We start from the raw sequence: 22,526 nt of genomic DNA, 5'->3' as shown, positions 1-22,526 counted from the left end.
CAAACTCCACCACCATAACCCTTGCCCAAGCATGCTAGACCCTTTGCTTTCAATGCTCACTACATGCTTAGAAAAGATTCTAGTGGAAAGATGAAAGTCATGTTCTTAGGACCTCCCAACAAAAGTAGGCCTAAGAAGATTTGGGTAGCTAAGTCACTTGTTGAGAAGGTGAAGGGCCCTCAACAAGTTTGGATCCCTAAAGCTTGAATCTCTTGTGTGTAGGTGAACTACAAGACCGGTGGAAGTCATTGGGTTATTGATAGTGGTTGCACTCAACATATGACCGGTGATCCTCATATGTTCACCTCACTAGATGAAGAGGTTGATAGACAAGAGAAAATAACATTTGGAGATAATTCAAAGGGCAAGGTTAAAGGATTAGGCAAAGTGGCAATATCAAATGATCATTCCATCTCCAATGTGCTCTATGTTGCCTCATTGAGTTTCAACTTGCTATCCGTTGGGCAATTGTGTGATCTTGGCTTCCAATGCTTATTCACCAAGAAGGAGGTTGTTGTATCCAAAGTAGATGACAAACAAGTGATATTCAATGGATTTAGATACAACAACTTATATCTAGTTGACTTCATCTCCGAAGATACAAACTTGAAGACTTGCCTACTCACCAAAACAACACTTGGGTGGCTATGGCATAGAAGACTTGCTCATGTTGGGATGAGCTCACTCAAGAAGCTTATGAAGAATAATTTGGTGAGAGGGTTGAAGGATGTGAAGTTTAAGAAGGACAAGCTTTGTAGTGCATGTCAAGCCGGCAAGCAAGTTGCAAACACTCATCCAACCAAAGCTTTCATGTCAACCACAAGAGTGCTAAAACTCCTACACATAGATTTATTTGGACCAACAACATATAAGAGTTTGGGAGGAAATCTCTATTGTCTTGTGATTGTGGATGACTATTCAAGGTATACATGGGTGTTCTTCCTTCATGACAAATCCGAAGTTGCATCTTGTTTCAAGAAGTTTGCCAAGAGAGCTCAAAATGAATTTGAAGTGAAGCTCAAGAAGATAAGAAGTGACAATGGCAAAGAGTTTGACAACACAAACATAGAAGCTTATTGTGATGAAGTTGGAATCAAACATGAGGTCTCCGCAACCTATACTCCTCAACAAAATAGTGTAGTTGAGAGGAAGAACCGGACTTTGATCACTCTTGCAAGGACAATGCTAGATGAGTACAACACCCCCGAAGCTTTATAGGCGGAAGCAATCAACACCGCATGTTATGCATCCAACCGCCTATTTCTTCAAAAGTTCCTTGTCAAGACACCGTATGAGTTGCTCAATGGGAAGAAGCCGGACGTCTCCTTCTTTAGGGTGTTTGGTTGCAAGTGCTACATCTACAAGAAGCGGCAACACCTAGGGAAGTTTCAAAGATGTTATGATATAGGTTTTCTTGTCGGTTACTCATTAAAGTCCAAAGCATATAGAGTATTTAATCATGCCACCGGCTTGGTTGAAGAAACATATGATGTGGAATTTGATGAATCTAACGGCTCCCAAGGAGCACATGAGAATCTTGATGATGTAGGTGATGAACCATTGAGGGAGGCTATGAAGAATATTTCGGTGGGAGACATCAAGCCAAAAGATGATGAAGATGATGTACAAGTCATTGACCAACCTTCTTCATCAAATGTACCACAAGATGGTGAAAAAGATGGGAGAATAGAAAATGAAGATACTCATATCTCTCATGAACAAATGGTGGTACAAGCACAGGATGTTGATGCTCCACAACCTCCTCCTCAAGTGGTCAATAGAAGAAACACACCTCTCCTACAAGATCAGCCACAAGATCTCATCATAGGGAGTCCATCAAAGGGTGTGATGACTCGATCTCAAAAACTTACTTTATTTATTGCTCATCACTCTTTTGTCTCTTGCTATGAGCCTACCAAGGTAGAAGAAGCTCTTAAAGATCCGGATTGGATCAATGCCATGCATGAAGAGTTGAACAACTTCACTCGCACTGAAGTTTGGACTCTTGAAGAGCGATGAAAAGGTGCAAGAGTCATTGGAATGAAGTGGGTGTTCCACAACAAGCAAGATGATCAAGGTGTTATTGTAAGGAACAAGGCAAGACTAGTTGCAAAGGGGTTCTCTCAAGTTGAAGGTTTGGATTTTGGAGAGACCTTTGCACTGGTTGCAAGATTAGAAGCCATCCGTATCCTTCTTGCATATGCATCACATCATGAAATAAAACTATATCAAATGGATGTGAAAAGTGCATTTTTAAATGGCTTTATAAATGAACTAGTCTATGTTGATCAACCTCCCGGATTTGAAGACCTTAGATATCCTAATCATGTTTATAGGTTGTCCAAGGCACTATATGGGCTTAAGCAAGCCCCAAGAGCTTGGTATGAGCGCCTTCAGGACTTCCTCATTGAGAAGGGCTTCACCATTGGGAAGGTTGATACCACACTATTCACCAAGAAGCTTGATGGGCATATCTTCATTTGTCAAGTATATGTTGATGATATCATCTTTGGATCATCAAATAAAGACTCATGCAAAGAATTTGGTGAATTGATGTCGAAGGAGTTTGAGATGTCAATGATTGGTGAGCTTACATTCTTTCTTGGTTTTCAAGTCAAGCAAATGAAAGAAGGCATCTTCATCTCTCAAGAGAAATACACAAAAGATCTTCTCAAGAGATTCAAGATAGATGAATGTAAGCCAATCAAGACACCAATGCCTACAAATGGATATCTCAACCTAGATGGGGGAGGTAACCCAGTTGATCAAACTCTCTACCGTTCTATGATTGGTAGCTTGTTATATTTAACCGTATCTAGGCCCGACATCATGTTTAGTGTGTATATGTGTGCTAGATTTCAAGCTAGTCCTAAGAAAACACATTTAATTGCCGTAAAAAGAATCCTTAGATATCTTAAGCACACACCAAGCATTGGTCTTTGGTATCCCAAAGGAGCTTTATTTGAATTAATTGGCTATTCCGATTCGGACTACGCCAGATGCAAAGTTGATAGAAAGAGCACATCCGGAGGGTGCCATTTGCTTGGTAGATCACTTGTGTCTTGGTCCTCCAAGAAACAAAATAGTGTGGCTTTGTCCATCGCCGAAGCAGAATACATTGCCGCAGGTGCTTGTTGTGCACAAATATTATACATGAAACAAACTTTGCTAGACTACGGAGTAGTTCTAGAGAAAGTACCTCTTTTGTGTGACAATGAAAGTGCGGTAAAACTTACAAATAATCCGGTTCAACACTCTCGCACCAAGCATATAGATATCCGTCATCACTTTCTAAAAGATCATGTGGCTAAAAATGATATATCACTAGAAGATGTAAGATCAGAAGATCAATTAGCGGATATCTTCACAAAACCGCTAGATGAGGCTACATTTTGTAGATTGCGAAATGAGCTCAATGTACTTGATTTTAGTAACTTCACTAAAAATTGAGCTTGTGTTGTCCCTTGCATTCATTGTAATATACAACATGTTTAATTTGTGGCAATGCACATAGGGCTTGTCTAACATGGTTAAGATAACCGCCGAAAAGCGTGTGAAGAAGCTTAACCTTGGATCAAACTTGACAAGCAACTAGTTTTAATTACAAGTATTGCACATGCATGAATGTTGTTTGTCGTTTTGTTTCATTTGCCCTCTTGTTGCCTATTTTCTTAAAAAGAATTATAGCCTAAGGCAAAATATTTTGAAAAATATGAGGGTTTGAGAGAGGTCACTCATATCAGTCCCAATTAATGTTTATTTGGATCTTATTCAAGTTGGGACTTGATTGGGAATAGGCAGCGAGAAGGAAGTTTGAAGATTTACTGGGAAAGGTGCACCGGACGCTGCTGTCCAGCGTCCGGTCAGTTCACAGGAGGTGAACTGCTGCCGAAGGAGTGACCGGACGCTGCGTCTGTGCGTCCGGTCAGGAAGGGTTCAGCGTCCGGTCGATCGAAGGAAGACCAAGTTGTATTGACCAGACCCTACCTACGTCCGGTCATGGACCACCAGACGCGTCCGGTCCTGATTCCAGAGGATTTGGACCTCTCTGGAATCGACCGGACGCTGGGTAGTAGCATCCGGTCGCTACCACCGGAGCATCCGGTCAGTGGATCTCGTGCGGCTTCAGGACTCTTTTCCGTTTCCTTTTCTATCGCGTTTGGGGGACTATTTAACCGTACCACCGCATCCTTTTTCGTATCCCGCTGTGACCTACCTCCGAGCCCTAGCCTGTGCCGCCGCCAACTCGCTACCGCAGCCTAGCCTACAGCCGTGCCGCGCGCCGCCACACCGCGCCAGCGCCTCCACGCCAGCACAGCCCGTGCCTCCCTTGCCCGCGCTCGCCCAGCCCCCTCGCCAGCCGCGCGCCACCATAGCTCGCCACGCCGCCATGCCTCCCTGCGTGCCACTGTGCCCTCCACACCGCGAGCCCACTGCCAAGCCTCACTGTCGTGCCTCTAGTCTTCCAGGGTCATCAAGAGTCGTTGTGCCCTAATCCTACCTCCTCCATCGTTGGTAAGGCCAGTCATTCTCTATCTTGATCTTTTCAATTGACCTAAATCGAATTGCAGTACATTGATTCCCCATTACATTCAGGACTTTTGACCTAACCCTAGCCGGTTCCGTGGTTCCCCCGCATGTCATCTCATCTTTTCTCGGATCGCTGTTCGTCAGGTAGAAAGCCATTCGATTTAATTTCGCATCTACATTGCTTTCTCTGTTAGGGTTTCGCATCTATTAGCAATATGGTATTTATTTGTATATCCATCTATTCTATCGTGTAGCGAGTCGGTTCCGTTGTGGTTCTTCTGGCAGTTGGCAGTCAACTCGGAGCCAAGCTCGCGAGTAAGGATCGAGGCCAAGCCTCGAGAGGTTCAGTTTGTCTGTTGATCCTCATCAGTGTCAGTTCACCATCTTGTCAGTTCAGATGGCCCGCACCAAGAATGTTGGTGGTGGCCCAGGTGATGATGATCGGAGGCCCCCGCCTCGCCAGCTAGCCGGATTAAAGGGCAAGTCAACCAAGCAGGTGACATCCAAGAAGCAGAAGTACCCTGATGCAGAGACAGCGAGAGCAGCAGTTGTTGTAGAGGCCGCAGAGCGTGCCGAGAGAGGTGGTGCCCGTAGTGGAGTTGTCATTGTAGATCAGCTGGTCTCACCAGCACTGAGAGCTACGATTGAGGATGTTGAGCGTCGTCACGGGAGTCCAGCTGGGACTGCCATGTTTGCAGGACGATAGGTTGCCATTGAGGAGGGTCCATCAGCAGCGCAGGAGCCAGTTCAATAGACTCAGGAGAGCGAGCAGGCTCAGCAGACCTAGGAGGCCGAGGAGACAGAGCCGGCACCCCAACTTCGCCGCTCTGGACGGACCCATGTACCAGTCTCACCGAGGCCACTGACATAGCGAAGGGGATCACGTCCTCCACCTAGACCACAGGGTCCACCTCCAATGGTACACCTTGACTTGAGGGCCGCTACCGCCAGGCAGGTTCAGCAGTTGCGTTTTGTTGAGTTTGAGGTTTGGTTTCCTCCGAGGAGGGATGAGAGAGCAGCTGAGGGGTTCTACATGCCACTGTAGGAGGATTTCTACAATGCTTATCTCAACAGTGGGGCAGTGTTCAGATCTCAGAGAGTCTATCAGATAGAGTCTATTGTGGCAGCCGCCGGAGAGAGCATTCGGCCATACTTATCATATTTGTTAGGACTGACAGATTTGATTGGATGGACAGGCATATATGTACCATCTTGGGTCCGTCAGTTTTATGCTTCACTCTACATCGATCCACATCACAGATTCATTCACTTTGCTTTCAAAGGCAAAGACTACAGAGTGACGAGTGGCAGAGCCAGAGAGATACTGAGGCTACAGGAGTAGCCTGTCAAGATGCATGAGGTCTGTTATGGACAACAGGAGCCTCCCAGGCGTCCTCATGGAGGGTTGGTGCCCCCTACAGATTTAGTGCGACATTGCTTCAAGGAGCCATTTGGAGAGGGGTCAAGCAGGAACCCCAGTGACTTGACTCCTACAGCGAGGGTACTAGAGGCCATCATTAGGAGGACACTGCTTCCCAGGTTGGGATACAGGGAGGGCCTAACTCACTTACAGCTCTGGCTTCTCAATGCCATCATGCAGCAGACAGTATTTGATATCTGGGATCTCTTGCTTTCAGAGATGGAGGACACAATAGCTGAGGGATTCAAGGGTCGCAGGCAACTTCCCTATGCTCACTAGATCATGTTCCTCATCCGTAGAGTAGTGCTTGATAAGCCCCCTGGCATGATGGATGAGTATATAGGTGCCACCATGGAGTTTCCAGCTTATAACCTATCATAGAGGATTAGACACACCACTCCTCAGGCACCTAGACAGCCTAGCCGTCGTCCTAACGTGCTAGAGTCCGTAGCTCAGCAGGATGAGATCATCGAAGAGATTGCAGCCGCTGAGGAGGAGGAGCTAGAGGCACAGCAGGAGGTGAGCGAGTACAGTGATAGCTCTGACGACGACTACCAGCCTATACCTCAGATGCCTCCACGCAGACACGATGCAGAGGCCGGTAGCTCCAGTTCTGCTCCACCTGCTCCGTAGATAGATCCCGCTCTCATTGCTATTCTTGAGCGGATGCAGTAGGATCAGACACGATAGGCACAGGAGACAGCTGCCAACTTCGCACAGTTTTAGGCTCGTCAGGATGAGTTTCAGCGGCAGCAGCAGCTCCTTCAGCACCAGCAGTTACTTATGCAGCAGCAGCTCATGGGATTTATGCAGCATGTAGTGACAGCCATTGGGGTCCCACTGTCACAGCCTTTGTCCTAGCTTGCACAGCCTCCTACCACTTCGATGACTCTTGCAGTACAGCCCAGTGGGCTCTAGAGTCAGGGACAGCCTCCAGCTCAGTTTGCTTCACCTCCTGTACAGGTGTCCCAGTGGTTAGCCTCACCCGTGGTAGCGCCACAGTTCACTCCACTTCAGACAGGCTTCACACTAGAGCAGTCTTCCTTGCTATTCATGCCTGAGACATCAGTCTCTAGGAGTCTTAGAGCATCCTTCAATGAGTTGACCGACATACCTACTCCACCTCATATGCATACCGCCGGTCCATCTACAGCAGCTCCAGTCGTAGTGACTACTTAGAGGCTCCCCTCGTCTGTTGCCTCATCTGATTCTATGACAGACATACTTGCAGCTTCACAGGCAGCACCAGCCCCAGCTCAGACCCAGACCGCTTCAGCGACACTTCCTGCCACAGAGGGTCAGTCAGTTCAGAGCTTTGGGTCAGATGATGATGGTGCCTAGTTCTAGCTTGCTCCACGTACTTCAGCGCTCGACTCGTCTGCTACAGCCCCGCCGACCGACCCGTAGGTTTTGGTGTTTGACGCCAAAGGGGGAGAGTGTTTGAGTATGTAGTCTTAGGGGGAGCGAGTTTTAGGGGGAGCTAGTTATCTAGTATTAGCTTATTATATACATTTGGAGTTTTATTTGTGTGATTGTGCATTCGTGTGTTTACTTTCATGCATACTATTATATATATATGATAGTGCTATCTACGTGATTGTGATATTTGACATGTGTGATTTCTACTTTGCATTATCTATATGTCATATTACTTGTGATGCTCATTTGCTTTTGCTTTCGTGTTTATACTTCGAAGCAAATGAGCTTTGTTACTTGTACTCATGCTTAATTCATATCCTTTGAGTACACTGTGTTGGCTTGGGTCATATAAGCTTGCCTAACTCTCTTGTTCTTAACGACAAAAGCTTATATGAACCAAGCCCTTCAAAAACCTCACTCTTTAACATACTCGAGATGGTATTGTCATCAATCACCAAAAAGAGAGAGATTGAAAGCATCTAGGCCCCTAAGTGGATTTCGGTGATTAATGTCAATACAAAATTACTGTGACTAACGTGTGTTTTGCAGAGGCGATTAAGTTAGGTTATGGTAATGGAGATCGATTGGGCAATTAAGGTTGTCATGCCCCTACGATAGAAATCGTTTCAGTTTTCAAAGGATGGACGATAAGGTTAAGGATAACTAGTTCTAAGTGTCAATTGAAGTTGGAGAGACACTTAGAGTAGTTTAGGACTTTGTTTTTCCTTTGGCCGTACTATGAAGGGGGGTATGAACGGGTAGCTTGACCTAGTTGAGTCTAGTGAGTTAGGTGTGGTGCACACTTGTTAAAACTAGCTCTAGGTAGCTCCTATGAATGCCTAAGATCCTTTGGAGCAAACTTCATTCACATATGATCGAGAGTTGGAAGTGAATGGAGGGTCAAATACTGACCGGACGCTGGCTTCGGTGCGACCGGACGCTGGCCGCAGGGTCCGGTCAGTTCATTTGACCGTGAAGATCAAGTCTGGTGTGACCGGACGCTGAGGGCCAGCGTCTGGTCGACTCCAGTAAGGGTCCAGACTTGAGAAAGTGCGACCGGATGCGTCCGATCAGTGGTGACCGGACCCTGAGTATCTAGCGTCCGGTCGTTTACAGTAAGCATCCAAAAGCGACCGGATGCGTCCGGTCGGTACTGACCAGACCCTGACAGCGTCCGGTCATCACGTGAAAACTGTTGCGCGGGTTGAACTGACCGGAGCATCCGGTCAAAACGATCAGAGCGTCCGGTCACCCCGTAGAAGCTCATAACGGTTCATTTTTCAGGCTGCCTTATAAATAGATGCTCCACTCGTGAGTGGAGTCACTTTTGCTCATTCCAACAGCTGAGAAATATGTTTGTGAGTGCCAAGAAGAGCAAGGTCCTAGTGAGGTGTTTGTGATTTGAGAATCCAAGAGTGAAACCTCATTAGTGAATCAAGAGTAGACAAGTGTGCATCCATCTTCTCATTAGGCTTCGCGTGGTCAAGTAAGAGTTCGTGCTTGTTACTCTTGGTGATCGCCATCACCTAGATAGCTTGGTGGTGGTTGGGAGCTTGGTGATCATCCGGTGGAGCTTGTGGGTGACCCAACTCAAGTTGTGAGCGGCTTTGGGTGATTCGCCACGACGGAGTGTTGAAGAATCAACCCGTAGAGAGCACTTGATCCTTGCGCGGATCAAGGGGGAGCTACACCCTTGCGCGGGTGCTCCAACGAGGACTAGTGGGGAGTGGCGACTCTCCGATACCTCGGCAAAACATCGCCGTGTTCCTTTCTCTCTCTATTTACTTTGAGCACTTACTTTGAGTATTTACTTTGAGCAATTCAATACTTGTTTTACATTCATAGAATTGCTATGCTAGAGTAAGTTTGAAACATAGGGTGCAAGTCTTTTGTGCGTTGATTTGATAGAAACACTTTTCTAGGCACAAGAGGTTAATTGGGCTATCCGTAGGATTTGATTATTGCAAGAAAATTTAGAATTAGCCCAATTCACCCCCCTCTTGGGCATCTTGATCCTTTCACCCTCAAAGGGGTAGTCACGACAACCCCGGTGTTGACCTTGCCGGACTTCTCCAAGCCCTTCGTCGTGGAGTGCGATGCGTCCACCTATGGCTTTGGGGCCGTGCTCATCCAGGAGGCTCACCCGATCGCCTTCTTCAGCAGGCCGGTGGCGCCCCGCCATCGCTCCCTCGCCGCTTATGAGCAGGAGCTCATAGGGCTTGTCCTCGCTGTACGGCATTGGAGGCCGTACCTGTGGGGGTGCTGTTTCATCGTCAAGACAGGCCACTACAGCCTCAAGTACCTCCTCGACCAGCGCCTCGCCACCATCCCTCAGCACCACTGGGTGGGGAAGCTACTCGGCTTCGACTTCTCCATCGAATACAAGTCAGGGGCGATGAACACGGTGGCCGACGCCCTCTCGCGCCACGACACCGACGAGAACAGCACGGGCGTCCTCTAGGCGATCTCGGCCCCCCGCTTCGACTTCATCGACCGGCTGCGCCACGCCCAGGCCACCGACCCCAGCCTGGTCGCCATCCACGACGATGTCCACACCGGCACGTGTGTTGCACCATGGACGGTGGCTGATGACATGGTTCTCTACGATGGCCGCCTGTACATACCGTCGACCTCGCCACTCTTGCAGGAGATCATGGCGGCTATCCATGATGATGGACACGAGGGCGTCCAGCGCACTCTGCACCGCCTCCACCGCGACTTCCACTTCCCCAACATGCGGCGTCTTGTGTAGGACTTTGTGAGGGCATGTGCCACTTGTCAGCGATATAAGTCCGAGCACCTCCACCCGGCCGGTCTCCTCATGCCACTACCGATCCCCACCGTCGTCTGGGCGGACATCGGCCTCGACTTCGTGGAAGCCCTACCCCGTGTCAATGGGAAGACGGTGATCCTCTCCGTCGTCGACCGCTTTAGCAAGTACTGCCACTTCATCGCTTTGGCCCACCCGTACAACGCCGAGTCCGTGGCGCAGGCCTTCTTCACCGACATTGTGCGCCTCCATGGCGTGTCGCAGTCCATGGTGTCCGACCGTGACCCGGTGTTTACCTCGACGTTCTGGCGCGAGCTTATGCGGCTCATGGGCACCAAACTGCACATGTCTTCGGCCTTCCACCCCCAGTCAGATAGCCAGACGGAGGCGGCCAATCGCGTCATCGTCATGTACCTGCGCTGCTTCACCGGCGATCGTCCTCGACAGTGGCTGCGTTGGCTGCCGTGGGCCGAGTACGTGTACAACACGGCCTACCAGTTTTCGATCCGGGAGACACCGTTCCGCGTGGTGTACGGCCGTGACCCACCCACCATCCGCTCGTATGAGCCTGGTGAGACACGGGTTGCTGCGGTCGTGCGAGACATGGAGGAGCGCGAGGCTTTCCTCACCGACGTGCGCTATCGTCTGGAGCAGGCGCAGGCTGTTCAGAATCGACACTACGACAAGCAGCACCGCCCGGTTTCCTATGAGGTGGGCGACTGGGCGCTTCTTCGTCTCCGACATCGCGCCCCATCGTCGCTTCCCCAGTCTACAACGGGCAAGCTGAAGGCTCGCTTCCTCGGGCCATACCGCGTCGTCCAGCTCATCAACGACGCCGCCGTGCGACTGGAGCTGCCCTCGCAGGCTCGCATTCATGACGTGTTCCATGTGGGCACTCTCAAGAAGTTCATCGGGACACCTCCGTCAGCCCCGCCACCCCTGCCAGACATCTACCATGGCGCCATAGTGCCAGAGCCTGCTCGGGTGGAGCAAGCTCGCTTGGCGAGGGGTGTTCGCCAGGTCCTTGTGCATTGGCGTGGCGAGCCGGCGACCTCTGCTACATGGGAAGACCTCGATGAGTTCCGTGCCAAGTACCCAGATTTTCAGCTCGATGACGAGCTGGACCTCGAGGGGGAGAGATGTCATGTGGGGACAGTCGTACAGCAGGCGACGTCGCACCAGGGACGTGCGGCGTGCTGCCGTGCGCGTTGATCGCGCAGGACTGGGCCAGGCCGAGCCAGCCACAGGTGGTTAGGAGGAAAGATAGGATTAGTTGCTATTCTTAGTCCTTAATTCTAGGAGCCGGTTGGCTCTAGTTAGTTAAGCCTCGGGCTATATAGATTTGTACTAGAGACAATTAAAGGAATAAGAAAGATATTACCATCTAATCTCCTGTCTCCACCTCTCAACTAAGCCTGCGGCAGGGGAAACCTCGCCGGAGAAGACGACGGACCGAGGCTACGAGTTGCGTAGCCGAGGGCCAGCTATCCGAGGGTTTGAGGCCCTTGACATTCTATGATCAATCTAATGAAAATACCTATTACACATCATAATTATCATTATCTTTTTATATATTTGGTTAAACTTTAAAACATTTGACTCCGTAAAAAGCAATAAGCGATATGTACACTTGGAACTAAGAAGCTATCTCCCGTCAGCCGACCTCCCAAGTCTCATCTGACTGTTAACAAAATGACTTCTCTCTAAAATAGACTCAAGACGAGCGATGCCAGTCGAGCTAAATAGCCAGTGGAAGCAGTGTATTTTGTTCAGGAAAAGCGAAAGCTGCACGATTGGCAGTAGAACTTCTACTCTGTCAAGTTCTGAGCTCTACTGTACATGAGGTACAGGACAAGTGCTGACAAATAAGCAGATCGCTGTAGATTAAACAATTTATTCACGGAAACGACACTGTAAATATTACCGACTCAGTTCAAAGGTAAAATGTACCTGTCCAATTCTTCTATTGCGAACTTCACTAGTTCAATAAAATAATACAACAAAATCTCAATTCACACGGTAGAACAGATTGTTCTGTCTCTGGAACCACACCAAACTGTCTGAGCAAAACTTACACCTCTTCAAATTACAGCCAAAGGAGGGGGGGAATCAATCTAAAACAAACCCACCAAAACCTCAAAAGAATAAAAGGAAGTTAAACAAAACGCATTCACAAAAGGTCTACATCAAAACTTTGTATGTTGAATATGTGAAGTATATGCACAGTGGCAAGCCCGTGAAACTCAACAATAGCGCTCCATCAATGCTTGCTATAGCTCGGTAGCTCCTTCAAACTTCAGCCAAGGAGCATTTTTGTCTCAAATTCATCTCTGATGACATCCTATCGTTTCCTTTCAGCAGTCAACCCGGTGGTATTTATTGATGTTCACTTTCCTCTTCTCTTTCATGAGAAACCTCGAACTCCACTGCCTGTGCAGTACTCTTGGCACTGCTATGGAAGACCTTATTGGATGCTGCATCAATGTCATCGTGACTCTGCTTCACTAGTACTCATATTGCTTGTACCCTCCACTGGTAAAGCCTCCCTAGCATCTCCTAGGTTGTGCTGACTTTCGTTATGTATTGCTTCAGTAAGTTCATCAGGCTTCGTGGATTCTGCTGTCTCTACATGCCCATACTTGTCTTCATTTTCTTCGAAGGAACTATTCACAATAGCATCAAAGTGCTTCTGGAAAGCAGCATGCATGTTGTCCACAGATTTTGCATCAATGACATGCAGCTCTCCAGCAGCCCCTTTGGGCTCTGCAGCATCAGCACCTGAGATCTGCAAAGCTTCAGTATCCATGGTGGCCTCAGAAACCACACCATCACTAACTAGCTTAAAGGCAGTCTCAATATCCTCCAGAGACTTTGCATCTAGAACAGTAATCTCAGGATCGGTTGTAGATGTCACTAACCCATTTATAGTGACCTCTGGCTCACTTGATCCAGCTGCTAAGGTTGCTGGTGATGGTGTATCATCAGCAGGCACTTCTGACTCATCGTGTGGTGGCTTCAACTCCATGTTCATTGCTTCAAAGGGGCTTGCTTCGAGAATCCGTCTCCGAGGATTGTAGACAGTCTGCTCAGGGTCATCATGAGATGCTCCAAATGACCAGCCAAATTCAGGGCCATTTAGGTCATCAACCAATGAGGACTGCTCCCTGGAGTCTTCAGCACCAACTTCTGACATGGTCAAGGAGACGTTGTCAGATGTCTGAGGGCTAATAACGGAATCTGCAGCAACACTATTGGTAGGGATATCATCATGGGAAGCCTGATCTGTCACCTGCTGGTCCAGTCTCATCAGTTCAACTCCAAAGTCTCCCACTGCATCTAACTCCGACAGGAAACTTTCATCAATTCCACTGCCCTCCATAGGCTCGGAATAGATTTTATCAGCCTCGTCATCAGAATCAAGTATATATCCTGCAGTTGCTTCGCCATACATGTCACTTATATCCACCTTCTTAGGTTCAGCAGTCATCAAAACAAAGGGATTCAAGATTTCTTCATGTTCACTTGATGGAGATTGGATGACATCATTAGCTTGAGGATACGAGGAAACAACTTCAGAGCTCAGAGTTCCATCAGATCCAACATCAAAGTGCTGTTCGATTACATGGCCAGTCAAGGCAGCAGTTGAATCAGTAAAAATTGCTGTTTCATGCTTTTCTTGCATGTTGAAGTTCTCAACAACTCTCTCCTCTGGGATAGGGTGTAGGTCCCGAGATATGACCGGCAATGTTTCCGTGACAAATTCAGAAGGCAGCTCCATGGACCCATGAATCAGGTTATCTAATGGCGTTTCATTGTTTGAATAGGACATGAGATCAACATTTCCACCTTTCTCAGCTGCATTGCTTGCACCAAGTACAACTGTGTTTGAGCTTAATGAAACTTCAGTGTCAAGGTACTCTGGAAGGTCCCCAGAATGAGATTCACCCTCCACAGGTGGTCTGGAGGATGAAACCCATTCTGAGCATTTAACTTCTGTGTTAAGTTGAAAAGAAGGTTTAGCACCAAGGTTGTTGCTACCTGCATGATGGGACATGGTTCTAATAAATCTGTGAAAACAAGTACTCCCTCCGTTCCAATTTATAGGTCGTTTTGGCTTTTCTAGATACACAACTTTTATTATGTATCAAGATGTATCTTATACCTAGGTGCATAGTAAAAGCTATGTATCTAGAAAAGCCAAAACGACCTACAATTTGGGACAGAGGGTGGTATTAAGCAATCAAACGAAGTGGTCATATCAAACTTGCTTACCATCTCCATCTTCCCAGCTAAGCAGGTCAGGAACTGCATGAAATGGCGTCGTGGAACTCCCAGCTGACTTGGGCGTATAATCTTCTTCATGACCTTTTCCTTTAGTTGAAGCAAGATGTGCTTCCCTTTCTTGCGATCTTTCAAAGACAAAGTGCTGTAGAGAAATCTCACGGTCATCAATGTCGCTGTTGTCTAGTTCAACATCTATGGAGTTGATACCATCTGAGCATTCACTTCCAACATCTGCAAGGTCCTTTTCATCATGGTCCTTGTGATCCTCGTGATCAGCAACTGAAGAAGCAATATCAGATTCAGTAACAGAGCTCATTTTAGACTCACTCTTATCACTGAACTGTCTTTGGAAATTGCTTGCATTCCATTCCACAGTTTCAGGGACAAAATATGGCTTGAGTCTAGAAAAACGCTTCTCCTGGATCGCATCCATCCTTCCAAAGCTAAAGCTTTCATGCCTTCTGAAGATCATGTCACGACGAGGAGACATCACAGATTCTCCAGAGTTTAAACTATCTGGAGCAGGGACGACAACACTGTCATTCAACTGTTCAAGGGGAAGATCAAATGGGTTCTTCCGTGCATGCAGAATTGAAGGAGCTGAGCCAGGAATTGCTGCTTCTTCAGAATCATACGGAAGGTCAAAAGGGTTCCTCCTTGGCACTGCAATAGGAGGTACATGTGCACGGAAGCGTGACAAATCATCTAAACTCCTACCGGCACCATTACTATCAACGTCTGTCAGGTTGTTATCAATTTCGAACTTTATGTTCTTCCTGGATCTTCGTCTAGCCATCAAAATTTCCAATCTGCGGTTCCTTTCCATCTCAGAATACCCAAGATCCATGAGATTCTTTTCATCATCTGCTGTCCAAAGAAATGCAGCTTCCTTCCCATCATTTTTCTTCTTCCCCTCCACATTATCTTTAGCATCAATGTCATCGCCCTCATCATTACTATCATCGTCAATTTGATGATCCTCTGAGACATGAGAATCTGTGTCTGAATCATCCTTAGGAATAGGATTGGGGAGATTGGAACCAGCACCCAAAAGTGGGTCAATCTCATCAAGAACTGGAGCAATGTCAGTCATGGAAGCATCAGGAGAAGAACTCTCAGCCTGATCAGAGTCGAAACCAGATGAACCATCCTGACTGCTAACTCTTGCCCATGGTGAGCCAAGAGAGGAATCAAGCAAGTTGTCCTCAACAACATTGCTAGTATCAACATTAAGCTCGCCATTCTTTTCCCATTGGTGAATAGGGACAGAAGCATCTTGTTTGCTAGTTCCAGCAAGCTCTTCAGTTTGCTTCGCTTCAGAAATAGCTCTCTCTTTACTAGCTGCTGAATCTGCAAATACTAGATTTTCCTCCATCTCAGCATGCTTATTAACATTCTCACTAGAAGAAAACAAACCAAAGGGTGTATCTTTGTCATTCAGACCACTCAGGCGGGCCTCATCAAATAGGCTAGTCTGACAGTCAACCATATCCTGAATGAAAAAAGGACCTTCCGATTGTCTTTTCTTGGTGAAGGTGATGTCCTCCACGATCCCAGGCTCTTGGCAAAGATTGACCATAGAAGGAAACGGTGTAGGTGTTCTAGGTATGTTATGCCGATCACCTCTCTCATCTTCTTCATCAGCTCTCTTCAGAAGAGGGACATCATCATCAAGATCAACATGCTCGCTAGCCCTCTCTCTGAAGGAAACTGTCTGTTTAGTTTCCCTCTCTTTGAAGTTTGATGCATTCTCCCTAAATTCAAGCACTGAAGGTCTCTGATTTTCTTCAAAGTGGATATCACTGGACGAATTTCCAACCTTGAAAGTTGAAACTTCTGGAGTGCCCTTGTGATCTTCACTAGCCTCAGGAAGATTAATTTCTCCATAACTCAGTAGGATTCCAAGAAGAAGAGCAGTGCATATAATTACAGGTGAAGAAGAAAGCAGGAACACAAAGAGCCCTGGTGAAGATCTGTACAATAGATAGAGCAAGACACCAAAACCGAAAAGGATAGGGTGTTCGGAAACAAATGTATAGCTTTTTCTAATGGACAACCTCAAAACTTTCTTGAAACACAGAGCAGCCTGTTTTGCCTCAAGGGCCATTGCCTCTTATAGCCTCCAACACAAACCTACCACAATAGAGAAGAAAATAGAGAGGTTAAGCTGAGTAGAACAATGCGGCAGTGTATGGATTAATTGGAAGATACAACAGAATTTGGAAGCTTCTGCTATGCTAATTTAATAATAAAGGAAGTTAAGTTCCACCACGAGTTAAACCAAGCTGATTCAGGGGGGTTTCTCTCAAAGGAAAATCAACAAACAAAGCTAACGCAGATTAGATCAAACGACAGTAACTGCAATTAGAGCCCATGTCGTCGTAACTGCACAAGTCCGGCCTTGAATTTACAAGCTGGACTCTAGATCAGCAACAGCAGGCACTTGTCGGCGAAACAGACCAAATCTACCCCGGAATTTATAGACTGACCACCAGATCACCAGCGATAGTATACCATCATTCTAGCAATAGTTTCAGATTCTAATATCCAAAACCTAATCCCAATCCGAGGAGTAAATAAATCCGATCCTGGCACACGAACAACTGAGACGCCGCCACCTTCAATTCTGATCAAGCAAAGGGCAAACAGATCTTTCACCCTAACAGCTCAGCACCATGGCTGAAATCCACAGATCAGCAAAGCGAGATCATGCATCCCAGAGCCAAGCCGAAGCTCATCAGGTACAACCCCAGTTCAATCAGATGGTATCGTAGGAGCGTACATACCTTTGAAGAAACTAAGCAGCAGCCCAGCAGGTGCGAGCTAGGCCTGGGGAAAACTCCAAAGAGCAGCAGCGGAAGAAGAAGAAACGGACAACGGCAGTGAACCGAAACCCTGTGGCGAATTGGTGATGACAGCAACCAGGGGTAGGAAGCAACGGAGGAGAAAGCCAAGTCAAGAACAGCAAGGGATCGCCCCCGAGGTCAAAGCCAGCAGAGCAGTGGCGTACTGGCGTACGCGCGAAACGTGCGCGCGTATCCGCGCGACGGGATACTAGCAGCAGAGACTCAGAGAGACGGACAAGGACAGGGAGACCAGAGCCCAGAGTAGTGGGGGGAGGCTCGGGAGTTTGGGTTTGGACCACCACCCCGCCACTTTCGGCTGCGGTCGCGCGGCGGGTGTGGTGGAGTCAGGAGTGGGCGGTGGGCGGCGGCGGCGATGGCGATCGCCCGAAGAGGAGGGAGAGGGCACTGGGGAGTAAAGGGAAAAGCGGCAGAAAGCCGGGGCGGAGTGGCGGGCCCCGCCGTTCAGTCTGCTCTGCGGCGTTGGCGCTTGGCCGGGGTGACGGTGACGGTTCCGTGCGGCTGACGGTGGTGGCCCCGACGCGCGGGGCCCGGATTGGTCCGTTCGCTTCAACCAGCCGAAACACTATCCCAGCCTATTTGTTTTAAAAAATACTGTTTTAGCTAAAAAAACTAAACTAAAAAGTATGTATCACAAGCGAACAGAGCCTGTGGGAAAGTCGACGTGGGGCCCTGGTTCTGCGGCGCGCGAATGGGGCGGCGAAGGGCGAAACGCGAGCGTGGTCGTGGTCGTGGAGCGACACCACGACACGACAGCGGTGAGAATTTTCGGTGGTGTGCTGGCGCAGCTACGCTGTCGGATCGGAGGCGGGCCGCGCCGCCGCGGCCGGCACTGCGCTTCGCATCTCGCTTCAGTCAGCTGGAGCTCCGCTGAATGCTGCGTGCTGACGGTGACGGACGAATCGGTCCGGCAAATGGGCAAAGTGGCGCGTCCAGCTATGCTTAACCGAAACACATTAGTATTGTACTGCACGTTAATTTTTGTTTATTTATTCATCTACAGTGTTACTACTGTCGTCCTGCAAGTACGGTAATAATCGAACTCTAGTGTTGAACGATCTTCATCTTAGGTTGCTTTTTCATCTTATTAGGTTGCATATCTCACAATGGTCTGTGGCTCCGTACTTGATGACCCGTTTGGTGAACGAGGGAGAGTACGAGACTGACCCTCGACCAATGACGTGGAATATGGACATGCATTGCCGCTCTCCGTGAGTCGTGCTCGTGCCTCGTGCGACGGAAAAATAAAGGAAAAACTGAAGCAGTGCTCAATGCTTCGATACTGCCTGCAGAGCCGTTCCTTCAGAGAGAAAGTGGATTAGGCGTTCGTATTAGAGAGAGAAAATGGATTAGGCGTTCGTATTAGTTCTCTAATGCATGAACCAGCCTACAGATCCAAATCCATCCGGGCTGCAGCTGCAGCTGCAGGTGCGCAATAGTCAACCCCTTCTCGACGAAGAACAGACGCGGCGACGGCAGCAGCTAGCAGAAAAGCACCTTGGATTATTCCCTGGTTGTATTTCTGAACACGTCGATGCCAACTATTCAAGCAAGAGCACAACACTGTTTCATGCATGTTTGTCTCCTCAGTACATGTGTGCACGCAACGCAAGCACGCAGTGTCGTAGTTAGGCATGCAATGCAACAGAACAAACCACGCGTGGTTCTCTTCTTGAACGCACAAGACCTTTGGGAGTCAACAGTCGAGAGTGGGTACTGCGTGCCGTGCTGAAGAAATGAGTTGCCATAATGACCTCATGGGAATAATATTAAATTAAGATCCTTAGTTTTCCAGCCAGGAAATCACTGTCGCCCTAGTTTTCCAGCCAGGAAATCACTGTTACCCTGTTTATCACTGTTGCCCTGTTCATGTACAGTCTACATCCCAGCCATCCATCTGTGCATTCCTGCCTTCATCTCAGCCCTACATCTGTGTCGGTCTCCAAAAACTTCTCTGACCCCGAGCCCCGCGCCAGCCTCACGGCTGCACGCCTCTCTCCCTCATCTCCTCCACCGGCCCGTCAAAGGAGTCCAGCCACATCGGCTGTCCTCTCTGAAAGCTTCTGGCCGCCATATCCCTCAGCCACACGCTCGCCCTGCCGCCTCCTCTGCTCGCCCCACCACGGCTTCGTCTCCTCCGCACCCTCTCACTCCTGGATCTCTCTCCTGGCGGAGGATCGCGGCCCTCGTGGTGCTCGACACGCACGGCGGCGGGGCTTGCGACGGCGGTGGCGCCCTCGCCGCGTGCTTCGTCGCCTCTTCCTCTCCCCCAGCGTCTGCATCGCGCAGATGTGTGGCCCGTGCGTACGCCTCCGCTTCTCTATCACCCCCACAGCCCACCCTAAGTCAAAAAAGGTTTGGTGCCCTTGCGCGGCAAGACGAGGACGGATCAGCATCGACCCGTCCGTCACTGGCGTAGGTACAGGCGTACATCCCCTCTCAGCTTCCCAAATCGATCTGTTTTCATCGACGGTTCTTATGTCCCCAAATCGATTTGGTTCTTCATCTAGGGTTCCGGGAGATTTACATTTTTACCATTATTAAGATTGGCGCTCATCCGATTATCACATTTAGGATGGCATTTACAACTTTGCCAGATGAGAGAAGTTTGAGTTCTTAATTTACCACATTTGCGCATGTGGCAAGCCACGCCAGCCCGACACGCTGGCGCCCAGTCAGCAGGCGCAGGTAAAATGTCATCGCTGCCCCTGCCCATTTTCTTCATTACGCCGCCCGGTCCTGCCCTCGCTATCCCCTCGCTCATTTTGCCCCCCCCCCACCGCCGACGCGTTCTTCACCCGCGCCGCCGCCGCCTCCTGCTCCCCTCCCGTCGTCCCTGCACCACAGTGACCGCATCTGGTGAGCGGGACCCCTGGTGAGCGCATTGAAGGTATGTGGCCTTACTCCCCCTTTGCACCCAGGTCCCGTGTCCATTAGGGTTAGGGTTAGGGTTCATGGACACTGACTTTGTCTTCCTCGGTTGATTGTTTCGTAGGCTTGTGATGTAGTGGGAGAGGTGGTGTCAATCTGTGTCACAATGGCTAGCAGCAGTGATTGCCCTCTTTGGTAAGTGCTTAATCAACCTAGCAGTGTAGGTAGAATTGGAGGAGTTGGGTACCGTCTAACTCCTCATTTCTTTCATTGTTTACCACGATGCCAGGATTGATCCTGGTAATGCGTTTAGACTAGTCGTTAAGGTTGCTAAATTCATGGTTGATGGTAGAGCAGTAGCATGACTTATGGTTGGATAGGAACTGTCAGTATTCTATGGCTCAATTCCATGAGGCTTTAGCCACAAAGATAATCTAGGGGCCATCTCAAACACTTGTAGTGTGGGTTCTTGACCAAGATACTGGGTCTGAGTGGAAGATTAGGAGGGATGAGCATTTCCAACAGATGATTAAGGACAGATGGGATGAGAGGTTGGTTGTTATTGTAGTGGATGTTGTGAGGAAGGATGGTTCTAATGCAAATGTTAGCTCTGGTGCTTCTAAAGCTAGATGTGTCTCTAGTGTCACAAGTGGGCCAATTGGTGGCTCAAGTGTTGTGCATGATGATGCTGAAGGTTGTGGTGATACCTGTAGTTTCCCAGTAGAAACACGTACTGATTTGCCTATAGCAGTTGACTGGACTACTCTAACAATAATAGGGCAGCCTGATGATGATTGTCGGTGTTTCGGACCGGCGGGCCCTCAACCAACTAGTAAAAATGTACTGCGTGCCCCTAATCCTAGATGGTGATGCAAAGAGACATAGGGTTTATACTGGTTTGGGCAATGGGTGCTCTACGTCTAGTCTGAGAGATTGATCTTGTATTCTTTGCACCAAAATGCTCATAGTAGGGGGTTACAAGCAGGGCGAGAGAGGGAGCTAGTCCCAGATCTTTGCGTGGAGCGGCGTGGATTGCTTGAGATGTTGATCCCAAGCAGCGGAGAAGTGTGTGCATTATAGAGTGTCGAGCGTGTGTTCATCTACCTCATGAACTCGTGAGCCTGAACTCATCCCCCTAGAAACGGCCCCAATCCCTTCCTTTTATAGTTGAAGGGGGGACAGGGGCGATACATGTGTTAGCTATGTGGCGTCGTGCGAATAGAGGCGGCATGTCCGAGCCCTTGTAGCCTGTCATTATGGTGGCATGGTTGATGGAGTGGTCCTGCCCTTGAAGTGCTAGAGCAACGCGCCGGTCACATCCGATCATGTGCGACGTGGGAGCTCCAGTGATGGCTTGACGTAGGGCCTGGCAAGCGATGTGTTGGTTGCTGTGCGTTGACTGCGTGAAGAGCTAGGGATCAGTTGGTGCCGAGGCTGAGCCATCATGGGGGGCTCAGTGGGCACGAATCCTAAGGTTGCCAAGACCCTGAAGTAGACTGCCGAGGCGTGGAGGGAGCAGTTGGTCCTATACACTGATTCTAAGGCTATAGTAACCTGGACCTAACTCCACATGTCGCATTGCTCCTGGAACAGGGCTTAGGTAGCACAGTGCAGTACGGGTGTCGGTCGTGGGCGCAGTACCAAACATAGCGGCCGATAACCCCTGCCCTATCCTATCCTGGATGGTATGGTGCTGATGCGACTCCTCGCCTCATCGACTACTCCGTTGTGTTGAGCTGTCGTCCGTCTGACATCACGGGAGTGATTGGTTGCATTAATTGGACACGATGCTCTATTGGGGAGATCAATCGAGGCAGAGGCGACGGGGTTATTACCGAGCCAGCTTTGAGCGGGACGGAGATTCGGTGTCTCATCCAAGGCTGTACACGAGGGGCCTCGGGCAAGACGGAGAATCGAATCCCTAACCAAGGCCTTTCACGTGAGACCTCGAGCGAGGTGGAAAATTGGTAGATCGTCCGAGGCCTCTCGTGCGAGGCCCTGAGCAAGGCGGAGATTTGGTAGGCCATCCGAGGCCTTCCGTGCGAGGCCTCTAGCGAGGCAGAGAGTAGGTGGCCTCGGACATGGCCGGGGTTTAGCCAATAGTTGTCCCTTGGCTTTGATTTTAATGAGGTCTAAGTGATTTTTTTATTGTTGCTTAGGGGACCCCTTCTCGTGGTACCCGACAGTAGCCCCTGAGCCTTAGGGAGAGTGTGAGCGCTCTCTTTGAGGTTTTGATGAGACTCGGCTCGCAGCAGCTCCTGGCGGGATGGTGTTTCGTACTCGAGGCCTCGGTGGGTGCGCGTGAGCGCACCCACTGGGTGTAGCCCCCGAGGCCCTAGAGGAGTGGATTTATTCCTCTAGGGGCTTT

The 22,526-nt window shown here is 48.9% G+C and overlaps 1 pseudogene; it reads right to left on the bottom strand.

The window, feature by feature from the left end:
• Positions 1 to 12,196: 12,196 nt before the first annotated feature.
• LOC136456722 (uncharacterized) lies at positions 12,197 to 17,650 on the bottom strand (annotated as a pseudogene).
• Positions 17,651 to 22,526: the final 4,876 nt, after the last annotated feature.

Source organism: Miscanthus floridulus, chromosome 6 (genome assembly GCF_019320115.1).
Source record: "Miscanthus floridulus cultivar M001 chromosome 6, ASM1932011v1, whole genome shotgun sequence".
Lineage (NCBI taxonomy): Eukaryota > Viridiplantae > Streptophyta > Magnoliopsida > Poales > Poaceae > Miscanthus > Miscanthus floridulus.
Note: the sequence above shows the minus strand (reverse complement) of the source record. Positions and strands in the feature narration are given on the sequence as shown.